Genomic DNA, 21,307 nt, shown 5'->3' on the forward strand with positions numbered 1-21,307 from the left:
AAATGTCACATTATATAGACGCTTGTAGGGCGTCTGGTACTCTAGTGTCGGTTAGTATGGTTACGAGTATCCCGGGTTACCTTATAATTCTTTGGCCTTAAGGTAACGATATTTCGCCAGTTATTTACACTGTATGATGGTAATTCATTTTCAGAGTCACTGTTTTGACCTTACAAGACGTATCTTTCATTTGATATTGTCTGGGGTCTGTTTCCTCTGTTTTGACCCTACAAGACGTATCCTTCATCTGATGCTGTCTGGGGTCTGTATCCACTGTATTCACAGAATTCACTGTATTCACTATGTTCAATGTTTTAGACCTTGCTAGACGTATCTCTCATTTGATATTGTCTGCGGTCTGTAATCACTGTTTTGGACCTTACCAGATGTACCTTTCATTTGGTACCTTCTGGGGTCTATGTCTCCACTTGTTAGACTGAACCAGGCATGTCGTTCGTTTGATACTTTCCTGGAGTCTATGGTTCCTTGCCTTAGTCAGCAGCCCTCACTGCTGAGGCATATGATATTCCCTGATGTCGTTTGCTTTCCTCAATAATCAAATTCAGTATTTTGATAATGATAGCAACTTAAGGAAAAATACTTTTTACCACACATCACTGACCAGCCTTGGTAGAAGGCTGCTTTATGAAAAGAAAATATAGGATTTTTTGGAAAGAACTCTAATACACAATAAACACTTAAACTATTACTTTATTAAGTTATTTGAATGAAATGCCACTAAATACTTATGAACTCACCAGCATTTGTAAAAATGTTGATACTCGCTTTTCAAATAACTTGTATTCTCAGGTTAGCATTAGACAGGTACATCCCCGGAGTTGTTGGTGAAGATAGCTTAGTACCATGTTGTATTTATTCTATTACTTGTATTACTTTGATACCTTGTAATGTAACCATGTAAAATTATTCTATTAATACAATGTTTTGTTGTACTTTGATTACTATAATGCATGTGTTGTGATACTTGACATGACGTCATCCACCCCAGAACGTTTCCGCCGTTCCGGTTTTGGGGTGTGACACCGAGTCCCTTCGACCCACTTACCATACAGACCAAATCTGAGACATGCAACGCTTCCAAACCATAGATCTATGTTCCTAGGGCATGCTTATCATGTAAAGTTGCAAACTTTAGGTGCATTCATGGCCCTATAAGTTCCAAAAGGCAAATCCAAGCTCTTTATGAGGCCAAACACTTAATAGGGACCTCAATCACTTCAGCCACAGAGACTTTATACTTCCAATACGTCCATAAGGTCTAGATCTGAAGTATTTCGGATCATAGAGCACAACACATGGAGTTTGGTGTTTTAGGGCTTGAAAACTACCAATTAGGGACAAAAGGGGATCTAATGAACTAGTGATCAAGGTAGGGACTTTTCTACCTGAATGGAAGCCTCTTGCGGGGTAGATGTCGGATCTACTTCCCCTCCTTGCACTCTTCCACCTCCTTCTTCTTCTCTTAAGCTTCAAACTTCATTCACATGGCCAAAATCACTCACAAGGACAAATAGGGGCTAGGGTTTCGCTCTACAGCTTCTCTGGAAGTGTTAAGGACAAGGGAGGCCGAGTTAGAGTGTTTAAACAGGGTGCAAACACCCGGGTTAGGGTTTTTGCCCAAAAAAAGCCTACTTGCCGAGTTCGGGAACAAACTCGCTGAGTCCAAAGCTTAGACCCCGCATCTCGTCCCGCTTCTACTCGGCGAGTTGGTCCTTCAACTCGCCGAGTCCAAGGCAAAATGCATTATTTAAGAAATATTAATTACAAGGAATACGTACTAGGAACCAGGTGCTACATTAGATGCATATTTTTCTATCGGTTTCGTTTTTAGAAAACGGTAGCGGTGGTAGGGTGTGGGTGGGGGCGGTGACGGTAGCGGGTCGGCGACGGTGGTGATGATTACAGGCGATGGTGGTGGCGGCAGAAATTGTGTCAGTGGTGGTGATGGCGGCGACGGTGGTGGTGGTGGTGCTAGTGACGGGTTAGTGGTGGTGGTGGTGGTGATGGTGATGGTAGGTCGGTGATTGTGGTGGTGGTGTTGGGTGGATGGGGGTGGGGGTAGGTGTGGGTTTGTGTGTTTGTGGGGGTATGGGTGGGTATGTGTGTGAGTGTGTTTGTATGTGTGTGGGTGGGTTGGTGGGTATGTGTGTCGGTGTGTTTGTATGTGTGTGGGTGGGTTGGTGGGTATGTATGTGTGTGTGTGTGTTTGTGGTGGGTATATGTGTGTGTGTGTGTGCTTGTGGGTTGGTGTATGAGTGGGTTGGTATGTATGTATGTGTCAGTGTGTGTGTGTGTGGAGGGGGGGGGGTGAGGGTGTTAAGGTGGGGGTAAGTAGAGGTGGATGGGGTGTGTGTTTATATTTTAGAAAAAAATTTGGAATTAGAAAAATATGGAAAACAATGATTATCAGTTTTCCAAAAATTTCCAACTTCTTTGTAATTTTAGAAAACGGAAAATTTTCATTTTCCGTAAAAAATTTAGAAAAATAGACGAACTAAATGCGTTTTCAAAATTCTCATTTTTCTTGGAAAATTTTTCCGGAAAACAGCCCATTTTTCCGCAAATAAACACACCCTTAAATTCAATATTTTTCTTGAATTTTGGCACGAGGGAATAATTTCATTTCGGTGATTAATCTTGTGTGCAAAGAGTTACATAACGGTGATTAATTTTCTTTGGAAAATAGTGAACCTAAGTGCTAGCGTTTTTTTTCTTTAACTATTCATATTAATTGCTTTTATGTAAAACATCATTCACTGGCTTTTGTAATATTTCGTTCTTTAATATTATCATATTATATTTATTACAAATTCAAGAAACCATTAACACTTAATATTTATGATTTTGAAACAATAAAAATACTATAAAGGTAGATCACGAATGGTAAATTTTGCCAAAAATAATTAGTAAAATAAAAAGTATCAAAGACAACAAATCTCTTATTTTTCTTCAAAACACCACCAAAATATTCAACCTACAGGAACACTTATGAACACATCATTCTTGTTAATCAAGTTTTTTTCTACAGTACAAATAATTACAACATAAACATATTAAGTGTATAAGTTAATAAGATCTCAAGTAATAGTATAGTATGTGAAAAAGGTAGATTACAAATGGTGAATGTTACCAAAAATAATTACGTCAAAAACCAGCATTTTTCTGCAAAAATTGCACTTCGTCACAAAGCAGTTCTAACTCTTCCGCCCCTACAAGATTATTGTCAAGAACCATGCAAGCTATTATTAGATTAGATATTGAAAAAAAAACATTTATCTTATATCTGTATATTTGATACAATGCATTATAAATAACAAAAAATCATATTTTTATACACAAAAGGATAAATAAAGTCTATTTGTTTATGCTTTGTCTTTACTCTCTTCATAAAATAAGATCCTTCGTGTTCATTAAATGAAAAAACTGAAACAAAAACTCTATTAAATTTAAGGTGACTCACATCTAAGATACAAACATGATGTGTGATCTGTTAAACATCAGCATGCCAAATTGCTTGTGACTAACATCATTCCTGAGTTACATTGACTTTTGCTTGGGCTGGTTATAGTATGCTCTTCTCCCTCCATTCCCGATTATACATATTAAAAAAAATTTATAAATAAATTAGCCATTATTACTAATTTTAAGTTCACTCATAGCAAATGCAACAATAATGAAGAAAGATTATCATATATATCAGATCCCTTACATGAATAATTGATAACATAAAAATCAAAATCACCAATGTTGCATACAAATCTGAAAGGGAGATTTCAAAGATTCGGATTCAGAAGTAGTAAAAGGATCGTAGTTCTTCATGTTCGTGAGACATATACAGATCGGCTCTAAGATCTCTTGACTTATAACCACTTCATCCACTTTATCTGAAAATTTCACCATACTTGACCAAACATTATTGAAGGCAATATGTCGAACAACTGGAGTGCATGATCTGTAATTTGCCAAAAAAAATTAATAATAACAAATCCAAGGTTCTTAAACCCATTAAATCACTAAAAAGCATAAATTGATTCATGTATTCACCACTTAAATTTATACTTACGTTCACAATCACCCCTGGCTCTTTGATGGCTTCTCCTATATCTATAACAACAACCAAAACCATGAAACGTACGTCATATTTCTTGAATAGAAATTCTAGATAGAAGCTACAAAGCATGGATACCTGAACCGATCAAATTTTTGCCTGTGAGCTCAATCCATCGTCGTCGAACCGTAACAAATATCAAGCAAAACTATCAAACTTTCGTCGCATTGAGAAGTGATAGCCAAGATTCGATTCCTTTTGCCTGGATATAGATTGAAATGAGGAGACAGTCGAGACTTAGGCCTGTATACACAAACAAACACATAGTCGTTACCGGTGATCCGTTAGGGATTTCCTGCGTGAGAAAGGAGGCAACAATAAACATAGATTACCTATTCCTTGCCCAAAACAGATCAGAGAGGGACATTCCAAACCTAAAATCAACCCCAGATGGAGTTCGGCCTCTTGCAGTAGGTGTGCAGCGATGAGCTTTAGGCCAGGGTTCTTTGTTGTGCATTGGTGGAGATATTGTGGTGAGATGGTGGTCCGATGGAGTGGCGGTGGTTTGGGCAGGCCATTCGGTGATGCCGATGATTGTGTTTTTAGGTTTTCTCCCTATATATTGACGATTTACAGGTTGACATATATATGCGGCAATTTTATGATGTTTGTTAAGTGTTCTATCAACAAAATCGCAGATTAAGGGACGATTCAAATGTAAAAAGTCATAGAGAAAAAGTCAGGTAAAAGGGTACGTATGATAAGAAGTTTAAAATTTAATATTATTTTATTTGTTTTTAGTTGTAATTTATGTTTAGAGACCTGTTTTAAAAATATATGATTATTATATTCAATCTGTTTATTATTTATGGAAATAGTAGGACCTTTTATATATATATATATATATATATATATATATATATATATATATATATATATATATATATATATATATATATATATATATAGAGGGAGAGATCAAATGAGAACATCTAAAAGGTTGAGAACGCGAGAACAATTCTGGACCAATCAATATATAAGGGCATACTAGTAATTGTATATTTTAATTAAATTAAAATAAACTAAAATTCAATCAAATTCCCTTAAATTTAGGATCAGCTACCAAAAAAGAAATAAATATTCAATTTTTTATTTTTCTTATTAACGGAATATAAAAATCATTTTTACCAAAGTTTATTTTAAAACTGAAAAAAATTCTTACAAAAAATAATTTTTTTCTCCTATTTCACGTTTTTTTTCTTTTTTTTTTTTGTGTGTGCTAAAAAAATGAATAGAAATCGAACACCAAATTAGTACATTTGTATTCATAAATGATTTTTTTTTTCAAAAAACCTGATACTACTCCAATCACAAATAAATATACATCAATTTACAAGTAATCCAATTTCTTTTTTTAATCAATTGAAAATAAAAAGAGTGTAAAAATTATCATTTCTTCTTTAAAAGAATACATCTAATCATAAATAAATATACTCATTAACACATGTTTACACTGTTATTCACAAATGAATACAATGCTATTAAGAAATAAGTACCCTGTTATTCAGAATTGATTAAATGAATACCTCTAATTATAAATAAATACATTCATTCACTGTTATTCACAAATGAATACACTACTATTCACACATGAATGCACTGCTATTCATTCACTGTTATTCACACATGAATGCACTGTTATTCACAAATAAATACACTACAATTCGCAAATGAATACACTACTATTCACACATGATAAACATTATCATTAACTTTATCTAATACAAGGAAATCCTTGTTAGTCTCCAAATGAGAATCGAACAATAGCAAGCCAAACAGCCCCCCTCTTCGTTGCGACTGTTGCTGCTTGATTTTTCTCTAGTTCGCTACTACCGGCGACGAAGAATAGACCCAAAAGGGGACTCGCAGGAAATCGATTACCCCATCCACCTGTTTCTGTCTCTCCCTCTCTCTTCTTCGGTCTGGCCAAACGTCGAGGGTATTACCTCCTTCCTTCGCACCTCACAGCCGGATGAGAACGATTGAACCTTCGATGCTTCTTCACGTCTTCGTTCTTCGGTCTCGTCGACCCCGGAGACGCCTCCCACATCACGAATCTCTCGACGAAAGATCAGCAGCCAACAGACCCGATTTCCTTTTGCCTTCGTATTTATTTATTGACTGCGGTTGTTCGATCGCTTTCTTTTTTCGTTCCTTTTTTTGTTCGATGGTAAGGGTCTGCCATCACTGAACCACCGGGCCAAAAATCTTCTGCCTTTATTTTTCCTTTTTAGTGATCAGTCAAGCACCAAAAGTCAACTAGTGGCTTGTTATTACACTCTATATAACAGAACATGTGATCAATTTCAAGAAAGAAAGAAGAGAATTTAAGAAGGGTACGATCGATTAAAGAAAAGAAGAGGTCCAATTTCGAGTTTTATAATTAATACCATTACCTGTGATTTTTTCTTGTGTGTGGTGTCGATCGAAGAGAAAGAAGAGTTGTATAGATTCGATTTTTGGGTCTGTGATTTTTGGGTCTATGATGGTGTAATACTGGGTGATGCCCAGATCGATGATGACGTGAGTTTTATGATGGAGGCGGATTTGTTATAAAACTCTAGAGAGAGAGTGACAAGAGAGACGGTGGAATAGGAGAAAGATGAGAGGAAATAGGTGAGAGGGTGAGAAATTATAGGAAATAGATAAAGTTGCAAGTCCTATTATGCCCTTCTGATCATTTTAAAGTTACACTTTAATACCATTAGTTTTAGAATTTTTCATAAATAGTCCATTTAATAATAACCTTAGATCTAAGTATTTAAATGGTTCAGATCTGTTCTTGCGTTTCTCATTTGATCCTACTCCTATATATATATATATATATATATATATATATATATATATATATATATATATATATATATATATATATATATATATATATATTAGACGTTTACCCGCGCCAAGTAACGAGTGCAAATAGTTTCTTTTGGAAATTATTTTTAATCGAAACATGTATGATTAGATACCAAACTTTGACACGAAGGTAATGAAAATGTAAACCCCTTACAACGAAATCTAATTTATTATGAAAGATGATAACTTGTAATTTGGAATCTAACCCATGTCATTTAAGTCAGAATAAAAAAAAAAAAAAAGATACATGCGGGACTATCATTAAATGAATATATATCTTAAATAAATACGTGTGTGTGTGTATATATATATATATATATATATATATATATATATATATATATATATGTTCAGGTTCATTTGAGACCATTCTACTTTTGTGAGACCGTGAGACTGTGACATCCTCATTTTCACGGCCAGAAAAGACCGATTTTTGTTTATGCTTGTTGAGTCCAGTTGTGTTGCGTCTTGGGCCGTCTATATTTTGTATCCGGATTGGGCCTGTCCATCCGTGTCTATCTAGATTAGTTTCATTGTTATCTAGATTAGCTAGTATGGTTATAGTATATATATGCATGCATGTATGCGTATATTGATAACGATGATTAATTACGTAGATTCTTGTAACCCTAAAAACACCTCTACAGATTGAAGTTCTTTATCGAGCTCTTCTGAGGTGTTATCACATTAATCATACGACATATTCAGTGCTATTCGTGTGTTCTTTATTACGTTCTTATTTAATATCCTGCTTAGAATCATACGATCCTAAAAGAACTTTGTTCTATCAATTGGTATCAGAACAGGAGATTGTGTGATCAATACACATTACTTATGTATTCATAATACTTTAGGGTTTCCGCTTTTATCGTATAAATAGAGTCGTCGTCTTAATATCGACAACAACTCTGTTTTTGATAAAACCCTAAACTCAAGTTTATAGGTTTGATTCTAGCAGCTCACCATGTCTCACGATGATTCGCATACAAACCCCATAAACATCTCAAACAGCATCGGATCAACAACCAGAGTACCCATACTCTATACTCAAGACTACGAAGTATAGGCTCATCACTTTGAAGATTACGTAGTTGGATCTGAAGACAATGGCTATCTCATCTGGGAAGCTATTACTCGTGGACCGTTTGTGCATTCGGGAACTAACACGACTGTTAAGACGCAAACGGATTACAACAAGCTGGTGACGGATGTTGAGAAGATGCCCCAGGATGAGAAGGACAAACTTTTGTGTAACGTTAAAGCCATGCGAATGATAAGATTCACTTTGCAATCTAATACCTTTCGTCTAGTAGGTTCATGCACAACTGCTAAAGAGATCTGGGATAGGTTGAAGGAACTTTACTCAACTGATGAAGACCTAGAACACTCCATTCAAACTCTGTTGCTGTCAGAATTTGGAGTTTTCGAATAGAAACTTGAAGAGAAGCTTGTACAGACCTTTGATAGATTCAATCATCTCCTCAGTAAGATGATCAAGCATGGGATAGAAAGAAAACTGATCGAGCAGAAAGTAACGTTCATGAACGGACTAAGACCAGAATGGATGGCTATGGTTTCCACTGTGAAGGCGCATGAACAGTTCAAATCGTACTCGCTGGCGAAACTAGTAGGAATATTAAAGTCTCATGAAAGCGTTGTTACCAAGGAAGCAAAAGTGATCTCTGGTGTGGGATCGTTGGCTCTTGTTTCAAAAGGAAAAATACTACAGAAGAAGAAGAAGAGACAGACATGTCAGAATGCGACCTTACAAGTGAGGAGTATGCCTTGATGGTCACAAATCCAAAGAAATTTGCAAGGAGAAAATTTCCCGTCAGCAAGAACCGAAACTGGCAGGGAAGTTATAGTTCTGAAAAGATGAAGGATGAACCGAAAGTCTCATCTCAAAAGGATGAAGAGAAAAAGGAGAGCAAGCTTGCAGGAGACTCTGGATACGACTGCAACTATTGTCATGGCAAGAACCATTTTGCCAAAGATTGCATGTTGAGAAAAATGGCTGAGAAAAGAGAGGGTGAAGATGATGAGGCTTATTACATGCGAAAATTAGAAGAAGTAAAGAAGAAAAAGGCATCCAACAGCTCGATGAATGCCTTAATAGTACAGGAGAATGCAAGGGAAGATGAGTTCGGAGGCGTAGAAGTTTGGTCAACCGAATCAGAAGACGAGGAGGTAAGAAGGCCCACTCATGGAAAGGCATATGTGGCGAAGAATGATGGTTCGGGTGGAAAATGCTTTATCGTCATTGCTGGTCCATCAACCGAAAGTGCAAATGCGGAACCGAACCTGACAGATAACAAGTGCTTTGCAGCCAAGCCGGTGAGTGAGAAGATCAACGACTGCGATCGATTGATCAAAAAGGTACATTCTATTCTTGAGTCTCTTAAAATCTCAAAAACTGAATATCAAGAAGAATTAAATGAATTAAACTTTAAATATTCTAACCTTAGTAGTAGCCTCATGCAAACCCGCTTAGCAAATTCTAACCTAACTGACCAACTCGACAGGGTGTCTTCAAAAAGTGAGGAAAGAAGAATGTGGATTGAGCAGAAGGAAGCAGAGTTAGTTAGAACTAGGGATGAATGTATTTATTTGCAAAGAGACAATTTAAAGTTATTAAAACAAAGAAATGTTTTCTGTTTAATTGCGAAACGTCTTTATACTAACATTGCTCAATTACATTTAAACTGTGAAATTGGCAAGAAAATTCATAAAATGATTTTGCCCTTTCTCGAATTTAAGGAAGATGAAGTTATAGCAGAATGTGAATCAGAGGTGTCCTCTGAAGAGACATCAAGTTCATATAGGCTAGGTTTGGATAAGATAGAAACCTTCATTGATTCTAAAGAACATAAGAGTATGTTGAAAAATATCTTAGATGAAAATGATAGGCAAAAGATTAAAACTGAAACTATACAAACATTTGATCTGTCAAATGCCAAAATTGTTCAAGATAATAAAATAAACTTAGATAATTCATCTGAATTTGATACGGAAAGTGAGATGAGTGAAATCTCCGTAGAAGATGAAGTTGATTGCTCGAAGTTTATGAACCATGAAACCGAGAATAAAAAACCCCTTATATCAGAAAACTCCGTTGAGTTTGCCCGTCTGTCAAAAGAACAGAAACCAAAACTCAAGGAAAAGGTCGTAGTCTATCAAAAGGTTCAGACCGTGCCAAATCAAGTTTATGCTGTGACTGGGGTCACATAAAGGCAAACGGCAGAATTAAGAATCTTAGTTGACGAAGATAACGCTGAAGGATGTGAAGATTATTTCTGGTCTGCTCCTATTGACAATGCAGACAAAACTATGGGACTATTTGATAAAACCACATGGAGAGTCAAAGGTAGATACATACCAGAGCCCATCAATAAACCCTCCAGTTTCGATATTCCAAGCACAAGTGGAACGAAAGATGTCCCTGAGGAACCAGTAGTTGAACCTGATGTTCCAATCAAAAGGGAAGAACAGAAAGCTCAAACTAAGAAGAGTACAGAATCTAAAAAGAAAGGAAACACAACTGCAACTCAGAAGGAGAAACCAAAGTCCAGCTTCAACATTCACAAATCTCAGATGGAACTAGTTGAATAGAAACGCTTGAGAAATCAGAGATATGCCACGAATCTGAATGAAAGGAAAAAGCATTGGAATTCTCAAAATCCCAACTATGAGCCTTTCAGGAAAGGATCCATGGACAAAGGAAAGGAAAAGTTGAAGGAAAATTTCAGTCCAAATTCCTACTATTCCAAATCCCAGAACCGAATGTCATGTCTCGGTCCTGAACCCACTTTTGGTCCTCAACCTAGGTTCGGTCCACAAGCTAGATTCGGTCCTCAACCTAGATTCGGTCCTCAACCTAGATTCGGCTCACAATCCAGATTCGGTCCCAATCCTAGTAATGGCTCCTCTAAATCCCAAGCTAAAAAAAATCTTTAAAGAACATCAAAGGAAATGGAAAGCCGATTTTAGATTCTGAGAAGGAAAATAAGAAATCCTCTACTAAACCTAGGAATCAAATGAAAAATCCTAAACAATAAAAAACAACCCCAATTGATACACTAAAATTTAAAGAAGATAAAACAAAAATCAAGGTGTATACCATTAAAAGAAAAGATAAAACCACTCTCATTAAACGTACCTTTTTAGTTAATGTTTCTGCAGTTATTCCTTTCTCTGTGAAAAGCTCACCAGGACCCAAGAAACTTTGGGTTCCTAAATCTGCTTGAATTTGCAGGTAATCAATGACAAGCAGTTTGACGACGAATGATATATAGACAGTGGCTGCTCGCGTCACATGACAGGAAGAAAGGAGGAGCTAAGAGAGTTTCGGTCCCTGAAAGATGGTGGGTCTGTGAAGTTTGGAAATAATTCCTATGGAACAATCAAAGGATACGACATGATAACTAATGGAGACTTCTCGATCAGAAAGGTGGCTTATGTAGAAGGATTGCAACACAATCTCATCACCGTGTCACAATTAGTTGTTGGCATGGGTTTGATGGTATCATTTGATGATGAAGGGTCTGAGATAGTGGAAAAACAATCCAAGAAGGTATTGCTGAAATCTGCACGAAAATGAGAGATGTACCCTCTGAATCTTAACCCAATTCGAGGGACACCAACTATCTGTCTGCTGTCAAAGGCAAACACCGATGAAAGCTGGTTATGGCATCGACGTCTATCACACCTGAATTTCAAAGACATTAACAAATTAGTAATTGGTGATCACGTTCGAGGCCTTCCACTTCTCAAATTCGAAAAGGAGCATTTATGTGCAGCATGTGAGATGGGTAAACAGAGCAGAAAAAGCCACCCTACACACATCAATACTAAGATAGTGGAAGCACTTGAACTGTTGCACATTGATTTAATAAAAGAAGTTTAATAACAAACTCAAAAGGAAACCTACAGTTTGTAAGACAGTTTCTAAAAGTGTTTCAACATGTAAAAACGTTTGTGAAAACTATTTGAAGTATCTATGAAAATATTCGTTTATTCTTGTATATGAATGTATCTCTTTGCAATAGTATTTCTAGTATATAAAAGTTCGTGATGTTCTCACAAAACTATACTTATTATAGTTTTGTAAAAGTGTGTCTCATTTGTATAATAATCCCTAGTGAAATGCTCACTTGTTATGAAAGGTATAACTTTTGTAGTGCCTAAGATGGACACCTATATATACAGTATAAGCAGTGAGTTTGATTTATACAATAATAACAACACTTTTCATTTCAAAAGATATGATGTTATCGTGATACATTTTGCATATGAAAGCTTCCTTATAATAGTTATAAATCAAATGTTTTTCCGTTGATAAAAAGTGTATAATGAAACTTTATATAACATACGGTAATCATCGTGTGTTTTACTTGTATTCCCCCCCTTAAAAGCATATAAAAACATTTATAAAACATTTAAAAGTGTTGATTATAAGGGTATGAACTCACTTGATTGATTGAAGAAAGCGAGACGAAAACCGAGAAGAACTTCTACTCGAGAAAGCGGATCTCTCGAGATTCTCGGGAATCTTGGGAATCTCGGGAGCGTAAAACTTCATTCCATACTTGGATATGAAAACCGGGACTTTGGGATGGCTCCGAGAGTTGAAACGCAGAGCTTCGGCGTGAGAAAGGAAGGAAATGAGCAAAATTGGCCGGCACCCTCGCATCCCTTTTATAGGGTCTGGAAGCCTCGCGTACGCGGGGCGTACGAGAGTACGCGCTGCGTACTCATGCGTCATGCATGAGCGCATCCTCGGTCGAAACATCAGAGCGACGTGGACGGACCGGAGCCTAGCATCCGAGTACACTGGGGCGTACAAAGGATCGGACCGCTGACTCACTCTTCGGATAATACCGGGTTTTAATTAAATTTATATTTTAATTAATTAGTAAACTTCAAAAATTCATATCTTCCTCATACGAACTCCGTTTTCGACGTTCTTTATATCCACGTGAAGGTGAGACTACGATCTACAACTTTCGTTTAGACTCCGTCGGCTAGTTTTGAATTTATTTTTAATAGGTCGGGACAGGAAAAGTCCGTTAAAGTTCCATAACTTCTTCATCCGACGTCCGTTTTCGTCAGACTTTTTACCGTTGCGCTAGTATTGTTGAGCAAACTATTGACACAACCGTTGTTACTGGCATGTTACAACATGAATAAAAGAAGAAGTCGAAGAAATCAAAGAAGACAGAGGGTGAGTCTTCGGAAAAAGGGGTGAAAGCAGAACCAAAGATTCAAGAACCGATAGCTACATCTGGTACTGTCGAAGAGGTGTCTCCTATATTAACATCAGTGGCTGATACACCAGTAATCGAAGCGTCTCCATCAAAAGAGACAATTCCTTCGAAGACGGGTGTTTTTCGAAGAATAAAAATCAAGAGAAAATCTCAGTAGGTGAAGAAAACATAGGTTACTCATCAAGGGGTCACACTTCGAGAAATTCCAGCTCCGGTGTCTCCATCTTCTAAGAAACGAAGAGCTGAAGATATGGCGAAATTTTTAAAGAAAACCCAACGTATCGAAGAAGTGGATCAAGTTCCTGAGACTCCCGAAGATGAAATTCCTAGAGAAGTAGAGATCCTTCAGTCTACTGAAATTTCGAAGCCTGCTGATGTAAAGCTAATTGAACCAACATCTTTACCTCAGGTTACATCCACAACTGATTCTCCAACATTTCAATCTATTATGGATCAACCTTTCACCACTATCTTCTCAACACAATCAACTGATCCACCCAATCCATCCTCACCTGTTGCTGAAACCATGGTTGTTGATGAGGAAACTGATAACGAAGGATTTGGAGGAACATTCGAAGCTCTTTCTTTTGATAAAGCTGAAGAAGATTTCCCTAACCATATGCTGATGACGATGAAGCAGTTCAAGATTTTGAATTCAAAATTGAATTCTATCTTGCAATCTCAAGCGGATATGGGAGGTGCTGGAATCACTATCATGGAAGTTGATTCCATAATGAAGGAAATGGAAGGAAGGGTTATTTCAAAGGCATCAGGATTAATCCGTGATTCTGAAAGCCGAATTCTTGAAAAGACTGATCAGAATGATAGTTCTACAGAGAATCGACTAAATTCTCTAAGGTCTTACTTTCTGAAGGAGGTGAAGGATTTGAAGACTGTTACGAAGGAGCGTCATGTGCTCTTCGTACAAGAAGTTAAGAAGGTTTGAGAAGATGTTAATATGCAGATTCGTGAACTTCGTGAAGAAATGACGAAAGAGGTTCAGCATATTCAACAAGGGTATGAATCAGCACATCAGAAGATCGACATTATTTGTGATGCGGTCGTTCAGTGTGTTAAGATGTTCGAACAAGTCAATCCTCAGATGATCTCTCTTTCACCCAAAGAAGAACAACATTTTGGAGAGTTGGTGAAACTGTTGAAAGAACTCCAAGAAATATCTTCGAAATCTTCCTCTCCAATTATTTCTCAAGAATTTCTTTCTCAGAAATTCATACATTTCGAAGCCATCCTACACAAACACCTTGCTCCTTTACTTTGTATTTCAAGCCTTTTGCCAAACGTATCAGATGCCCCGCCTGCTGTCACAGGGGTGCAAGGGGGAGAAAAGGTTGGTCAAGCAAAGGCTGGGGAACATGAGAAGACAACTGAAGATACGAAGGTAGTAGGAAAGGTGTATCCTTCGAAAGTTGTTGTTAAGCCAACAATTGTTTCAGCTGCTCCAGTCATTTCGACTGTGACTACAACTATTCCAATTTCAAGACCTATTGCAAAAGGTATTGTAATTGAGAAACAGAATGATGTTTCTTCGTCAAAGAATGTAGCTCCTTCGAATGTTAAAGACAAGGGAAAAGGGGTCTTGGTTGAGAAGTCTAACAAAGAGAAGAAAGCTGAGGTGGCAGCTGAGGTTGAAAGAATGAGGCATGTTGAAAGTATAATGCGACAAAGAGCTCTGGAAGGTTCGAATGTTGACAAGGGTGATCCTTCGAAAATATAGAATTACGAAACAATAGAATCCAAGGTGATGTTCGATCACATGTATTGTTTTCAAAAGATTCCGAAGAAGAGCTTTGTGGTAACAAATACTGATTATGGTCAACTTGATTTTCCTATCAACGAAATGATGTTCGTTATGCCTCAGTTCAAGGCTGAGACAAAGTCTATGGATATCGAAGAGGGAAAGAAGATGAAGATACGATTTCACGCCGTGTTAGCAAAGGCTCAAGAAGAAGTTTGGTTCTTGGAGAAGATCAAAAAGGTGATATCCATAAAAAGGGATGTCATTTTCGAAGGGAAGTTTCAAAATCTGAAATATATTGTGGCAAGAGCAAGTGGAAAGTTACAAGAGTTTACTGTGGCGGACTTTCCGTTGATGAACACTTATGATCTCATCAATGTTGCTCTGATACTTAAAGACAAGTCATTCTCTTTTCTCCAAGAAACAGATCCAGATGTTTTTAGTCTTGGGTGTAGGCACATAAAAATATTCTTGGAGAATTATTTTGAGTGCTTAGCCCAAACTGATGTCGAACTTGCTACTGTTAAAGGCTTCGACATAACTGCACCAATGGCACCTACGAAGAAGCAGGTTGAGTTGAAAAAGTACGAAGATGGTGAAATATGTTTAAAGCCATTGGGGATTATCTTTGCTGGAAAAGATAAAGCTGGAAGAGCTAAAAGATTCTTGTTTCAAACTTCTGAAGTGGAGAGATACACAAATTCACAATATACAAACTTAAGTGTTCGTATGAATCATTTCAAGAAGAACTCAGAAGGAGACAAGAAGGAGATAAAGAAAGTTATCTCTTGGTACATGGAAATCCGAAGAGTGCTGATGTATGCTGTTCAACTACTAACTTCATGAAGACTTCGACCTTTATTCCAAAGGGGGAGATTGTAAGGGTATAAATGTTGTAATATGTCGAAGTGTTAGTTAGGTTGTTACGAAGGATCTTTAGTCTTCGTAAGTAGTGTCTTCGGATGTAATGTTATTTTTACTAAGGCATTATAATGAATAGTCTTAATGTCTAGTCCTTAGTATTTTGTTATGCTTTTGTTCTCCTATAAATAGGGGTCTGTACTAAGTGAGTTGAGAGACTTTTCCCTCATTCTTTTACAGAAAAATCCTTTGTACTCTGTAAAATCAAAAGCATAATATGAGTTGAACAAAGATTATATTTACTCGAGTGTTCATCGTTTTTCTTCTTTCTTAATTCTTACGTGAATTGATCTTAAACTCGATTTCAAATCTCATCACCTTTGATTCTCATTTAGATTGTGTCGGCTAAAAGTCTCTCGATCTCTATTTCGAGTTTTTAGCTGTCTACTGTTATATCTGTAACTTAGATAAATCACAACTTCCTCATATGAAGTCAGATTTGGACGTTCTTTTTATGCACGTTTACGGTTTAATGATATCAAAAACTTTTATTTAGATACCTAAGGCTAAAAACTATTGTATTGAAACTTCGCATTTTACATCTATCAGTATTGCCGGTTTTGCCGAGAATCTTCGGTTGGTCATAACTTCTTCGTTATAACTCGGATTTTTAGGTTCTTTATATGTATGAAAACCTTGATACGATTCCTACTACTTTATTTAACCCAAATAAGAGTTTAGGAAAGTTAAATTTTGACCTAAATTTGACTTGTGTTCCATCATATTGTCTTGAAATATCGGGTTGTCACATCATCCCCCCGTTAGAGGGAATTTCGTCCCGAAATTAGAGTTTAAACAGAATTGATAAACATGCTACGGATAGAAGTTTTATTTGCTTCTCGTGTTCTTAAGTGAACTCGGTTCCTCGCTTGGCATTCCAGCGAACCCTTCACTGTCGGTACACGACTTTGCTTCTTTCGTTTGACTTCACTGGCATGAAAACTCTTCTTGGTCGAACGTATGTTGAATATTTTTGTTGATTGTGAGAATAGTATATCTTGTATCCTACAAGTAGTGCCTCCAGATCTTCCAAGCAATTACCGCTGCCCCTGACTCAAGATTATGTGTTGTATAGTTAACTTCCTGCGTCTTAAGCTATCTCAAGGTATAGGCAGTGACCTTTCCTCTTGTATAAGAACAAAACCAATTCATACTGATTATGAAGTCAGAACTTGTGGTTGATTAGATGTTGTGAAGATCTAAAATGAAGTATGATTACTCATGAATTAAGGAAAAAGGATAGGTACTTTTGTTCTATTTGACTTTCTCATCCCAATCGACAGAAAGGGCATGTGTTGGGCTTCTAAGTTTATTCGCATGGTAGCATGATCACTCATAGTCTTGGGCAGTCTCCGTCCTGAAGTTCATAGTAGAACCCATACCAGGTTCACCAATCACAGTCTCGGGTATACGAGTCCTATATAAATAAGCTTGAAACTGTGGGTCTTTGGATTGAACTTGACGTACTGCACGAGTGATACTTCGGGGCGGTTTGCTGAGTTTTTCTCCAAAAAGGATGAGAAACATGAGGTGCTCTATGTACGAGTACTTTGTTGTTCTGGAATGACGGTTTTTGCTAGAAAGATGATTTCGGAGGAAGAGATGTACGTAAGAAGCTGCTTTTGTGAGGATAGAATTGAATCAAGTGGTATGATAATGTCGGAATCATAAGGAAACTTAAAGACATTAGATTTGAACAAAAGATGTTTACAGAAAAAACACACCCGTGCAACCATCAACAGAGTTACGGTACTTTAGACTTCTACAAGACTATTGTTGCGAATAAGGTATGCTTCGAAAGGCAAGTATACGCAGCACGAGCATCCCTATACTGACGGGATCCCGCAAAAGATAAGACTCTGGTTGCACTAGTTTTGAATGGTTTATAAGTCTGTTACAATGACACGTCTACGTTACATTAACGAGGGTTCCGGAGTAGGCTCTCCTGAAGCTGTGATCCTGAGAATCTTCCTATCTGCGCCAGAGTTCTTTGCTATAGGGCAATCCTTTTTGAAGTGCCCTATTTCACCGTATTGGTGGCATGACTGGCTAGTACTTGCATTGGTGACGGGATTGCGGTGCTTAGCCAGTGTTATGCGAACACGAGTGCCTTCCTCATTACTCCACCTTGGAAATTTTTTCCTAAAGCGTTATGCCGGAGTTGCCACTGGTGGCTGTGGCATGGCAAGTCTTTGGGCTCTCTTACAATTCCTTAGGACTTTACGATATCGTCTCTTCCTTTTGGTCTTTAGGCTTCGCAATTCCATGACTGTTGCCATTTGTTGGTTTCCTGGTTTGGTACTACCATCGGAACTCACGGTTCCTTTTTCAGCCTTGATTGTGTTGCCTGAGTTGATGTGTGTAAGGAAAGTTGTCACAGCAGCTGCTACTGCAGCTAGTAATGTAGCGGCGTTGATATGGAGGATAGGGGTTTCGGTGCTCGGCTGATCGTTTCTGGATGACGACATGATTCTGTTTCACGGAGAGAAAATAAATTTGTGAGTGATTCTGGTTGACCCTAGGTGTACTTCGATTGTTCAATTAAAGAGTAAAATTATGTTCTCGAAAGTTTGACCTGCATCCCTATGATGCAGTCCTAGTACAGATTGGAAGTATGTTTGCAGAAGTTTGACCTACATCCCTATGATGCAGTCCTAGCACTGAGTGGAAGTGTGTTTATGAAGGGTTGACCTAAATCCCTAGGATGTAGTCCTAGAATGAGTGGAAGTAAGTTCATAGAATGGTCTCAAGACGCTTGTCGTTCAAGCTGAGGTATCGTTGGTTGGTGAATAACATGATCCGACCATTAAAAGAGACTTGGAAATGTTTCCGGAGTTAAATTACTATGGTCAAATGACTTGACTAAAGCATGATTCAGATAGATTCCAATGAAAGTATGATAAGAGTACTTGAATAAAAAATGACACAGAAGTTAGCCGACTGTCAAAACCTTTGATATTCCTGACGTAAAAGTTTGGGAAAATGACCTTGTAAAAGGCCTTACATCATATCCATAGGAGATAGTTCTTGACATCATAAAGACCTAACCAAAAGTACTTATAGTACAAGGTAGTCACATAGAAAGTACTACACAGAACATAGACAGGAACACGGTTCTTTAAAACAAAGAAGGAAGTAAGGTATCTCTTACTGGCGACAGTCACCCTCATGGTGAACCCTTAGTTCGGTTAGTTGACATTCCATATCAAGCAGGTATCTCTCGTACACTCTCTGGCGTACTTGGAGCTCTATGACTTTGGCTCGGGTTTTTCAGCTAGTGCTTGCAGTAGGTTCTCATGGTTTCTCTCTGATCTCTCGTGAGCATCTTCTAGATGAATGGTGCGGAGGGTATGCATTCTTGCATCGGCGACAACTTCGACAATCTGATGTAGGGCTGTCCTGCCTTGAATCTCATTTCGGGCCACTCTGCGGACCAAGATTGGCAAGATTTTGCGTGCTGAGCCCCCATTGCTCAGGTCGTAAAAGTTTCAGTCGCCAATAACTGGCATGGGTTGATCTTGTCCTTGGCTCCATGTTTCCAAGCATTCCACCGACTCAGGCGTCGGGTCATGAAAAGTCGGACGAGGGTTAGGAATTGGAATGGGAGTTGCTCGGGGTAGGTTCTCAACCTCTGGTTCGGAATTAGCATCGTCTGAAAGGTTTTCATCATGATGATCATTCAAAGGGATAGGATGATCATTCTCTGGTTCTTCTCCAAACCAGCCAGCTATGACTTCGTTCAGAAGATATTGGTTGCCGTGGGGATGGAGTCTAGCTATGTTTTCTATGAGAGAATTTAAGGGTAAGAGAATAATTATTAGACGAACTATCTAGATAATTATTTAGAAAACCTTCATTAGTTACATCGCTATTTGTGAAGTGCATACCAGCTATGTGTAATTTAACAGGATAGACCTTCGAATAAGTGACCTTAACTCCGTATTCACACAGAATAGGGGTGAAGTAAAATTTTCACAGATTCTAAGTCTATAACATCCTAATTACATATAGCCTTAGTGTATCCACTTAGCAATTATCAACTTAGTGATGAAGATTCCGTTTTAGTTCTCAAGTATAAATTACTTATAATAACACCAAATACTCCTATAGTATTTTAATTTTAATGTTATGTTCTATTGCTCTCATTGTGGTAGGGTTGGTAAGATTTTAGCATTGTTGCAACCACCCAATTAAACTTAGGCACATGCTAGTCAACCCTCGGATAATATAGGTGATCAGGCTATATCTTCCTAGTTTTGACCATATGTCTCTAAGCCCACTTGTGTTGCCCAACAATCGTAATTCTTTTGTACTGTCCTAGTGACACTAATTTTAGTATGAATGCAGGCATGTATACTTACTTAAATATTTTATTATTTAAAGTATAAACTCTAAACCAGATTATTTTTAATCCCATTGTATTTATAGTTAGTATATCTTTTATGGGTTGATATACTCAATTCACTATAAACAATGCTCTGATACCAATCTGTCACACCCCAAAACCGAGAACGGCGGAAACGTTCTGGGGCGGAGGACGTCATGTATGTATCACAACAAATGTAAAGTAGTAAATAAGCAACAACATCATCCATTGCATTAATAGTATAATTTTAGTTACAAGTGTTTTCTTTCATAGTACAAGACAACATAATAACTGATCAAAATAAAAGACGAGTCTTGACTGCTCCGTCTTCTATAAACCTTGCATCGGCACCTGTCTATTTGTAACCTGAGAATACAAGTTATTTTGAAAGTGTAGGTCAGCATTTAAGCTGGTGAGTTCATAAGTATTTAATGTCATTGCTTTGATTAGTTGATATGAAAGACTGGTGAATGATTGATGAAACATTTAGTATAAGTATGAAAACTCTAGAAAATCTCATATTTCCTACTAGTATAAAAGTAGTCTTCTACCAAGACCCGAATGTTTTGAAAGTAGTCTTTTACTAAGACCTGACTGTTTTGAAAGTACGCATCTCTTGAAAATGTGACGGTTTTTCCCTGTTTAACTATTATTATAAAACTCTAAAAGTAATAATATAATAACTTATGTTGTATCCTTTGGTACTAAGATACACACGGCGTGGAAACTCGCCGTAAACTGATCAACCGTAGACATCCGTAGATGTGCATTTACCTCTGTTGCTAACAGCTGGGTTTAGGAATAGTTAGTCCCTTAAGTAAAGATACGCATGGTGTGGAAACTCACCATAAACTGATCAACCGTAGACATCCGTTGATATGTCATCATCCTCTGTAGCTAACAGTGGCTATAGGAATGGTTAGTCCCTCAAGGTATCCTTTGGTACTAGGATATAAAGTCCAATTCATCTCGTCGATTGTGTGATTGCATCACAAGGTAAAGATAAGAAGGTG

At 37.4% G+C, this 21,307-nt stretch overlaps 1 long non-coding RNA gene across 1 annotated transcript; it reads right to left on the minus strand.

Moving 5' to 3' along the window:
• Positions 1-2,962: 2,962 nt before the first annotated feature.
• On the minus strand, positions 2,963-4,772 carry LOC145074191 (uncharacterized). The gene is made up of 5 exons (XR_013691738.1): positions 4,462-4,772; positions 4,208-4,372; positions 4,085-4,125; positions 3,482-3,973; positions 2,963-3,230 (listed from the first exon to the last, which is right to left on the minus strand). It is a non-coding gene; the product is annotated as an uncharacterized LOC145074191 (long non-coding RNA).
• Between the last annotated feature and the right edge of the window lie 16,535 nt (positions 4,773-21,307).

This window comes from Lactuca serriola, chromosome 9 (genome assembly GCF_051521515.1).
Source record: "Lactuca serriola cultivar US96UC23 chromosome 9, Lser_US96UC23_V15, whole genome shotgun sequence".
NCBI lineage: Eukaryota > Viridiplantae > Streptophyta > Magnoliopsida > Asterales > Asteraceae > Lactuca > Lactuca serriola.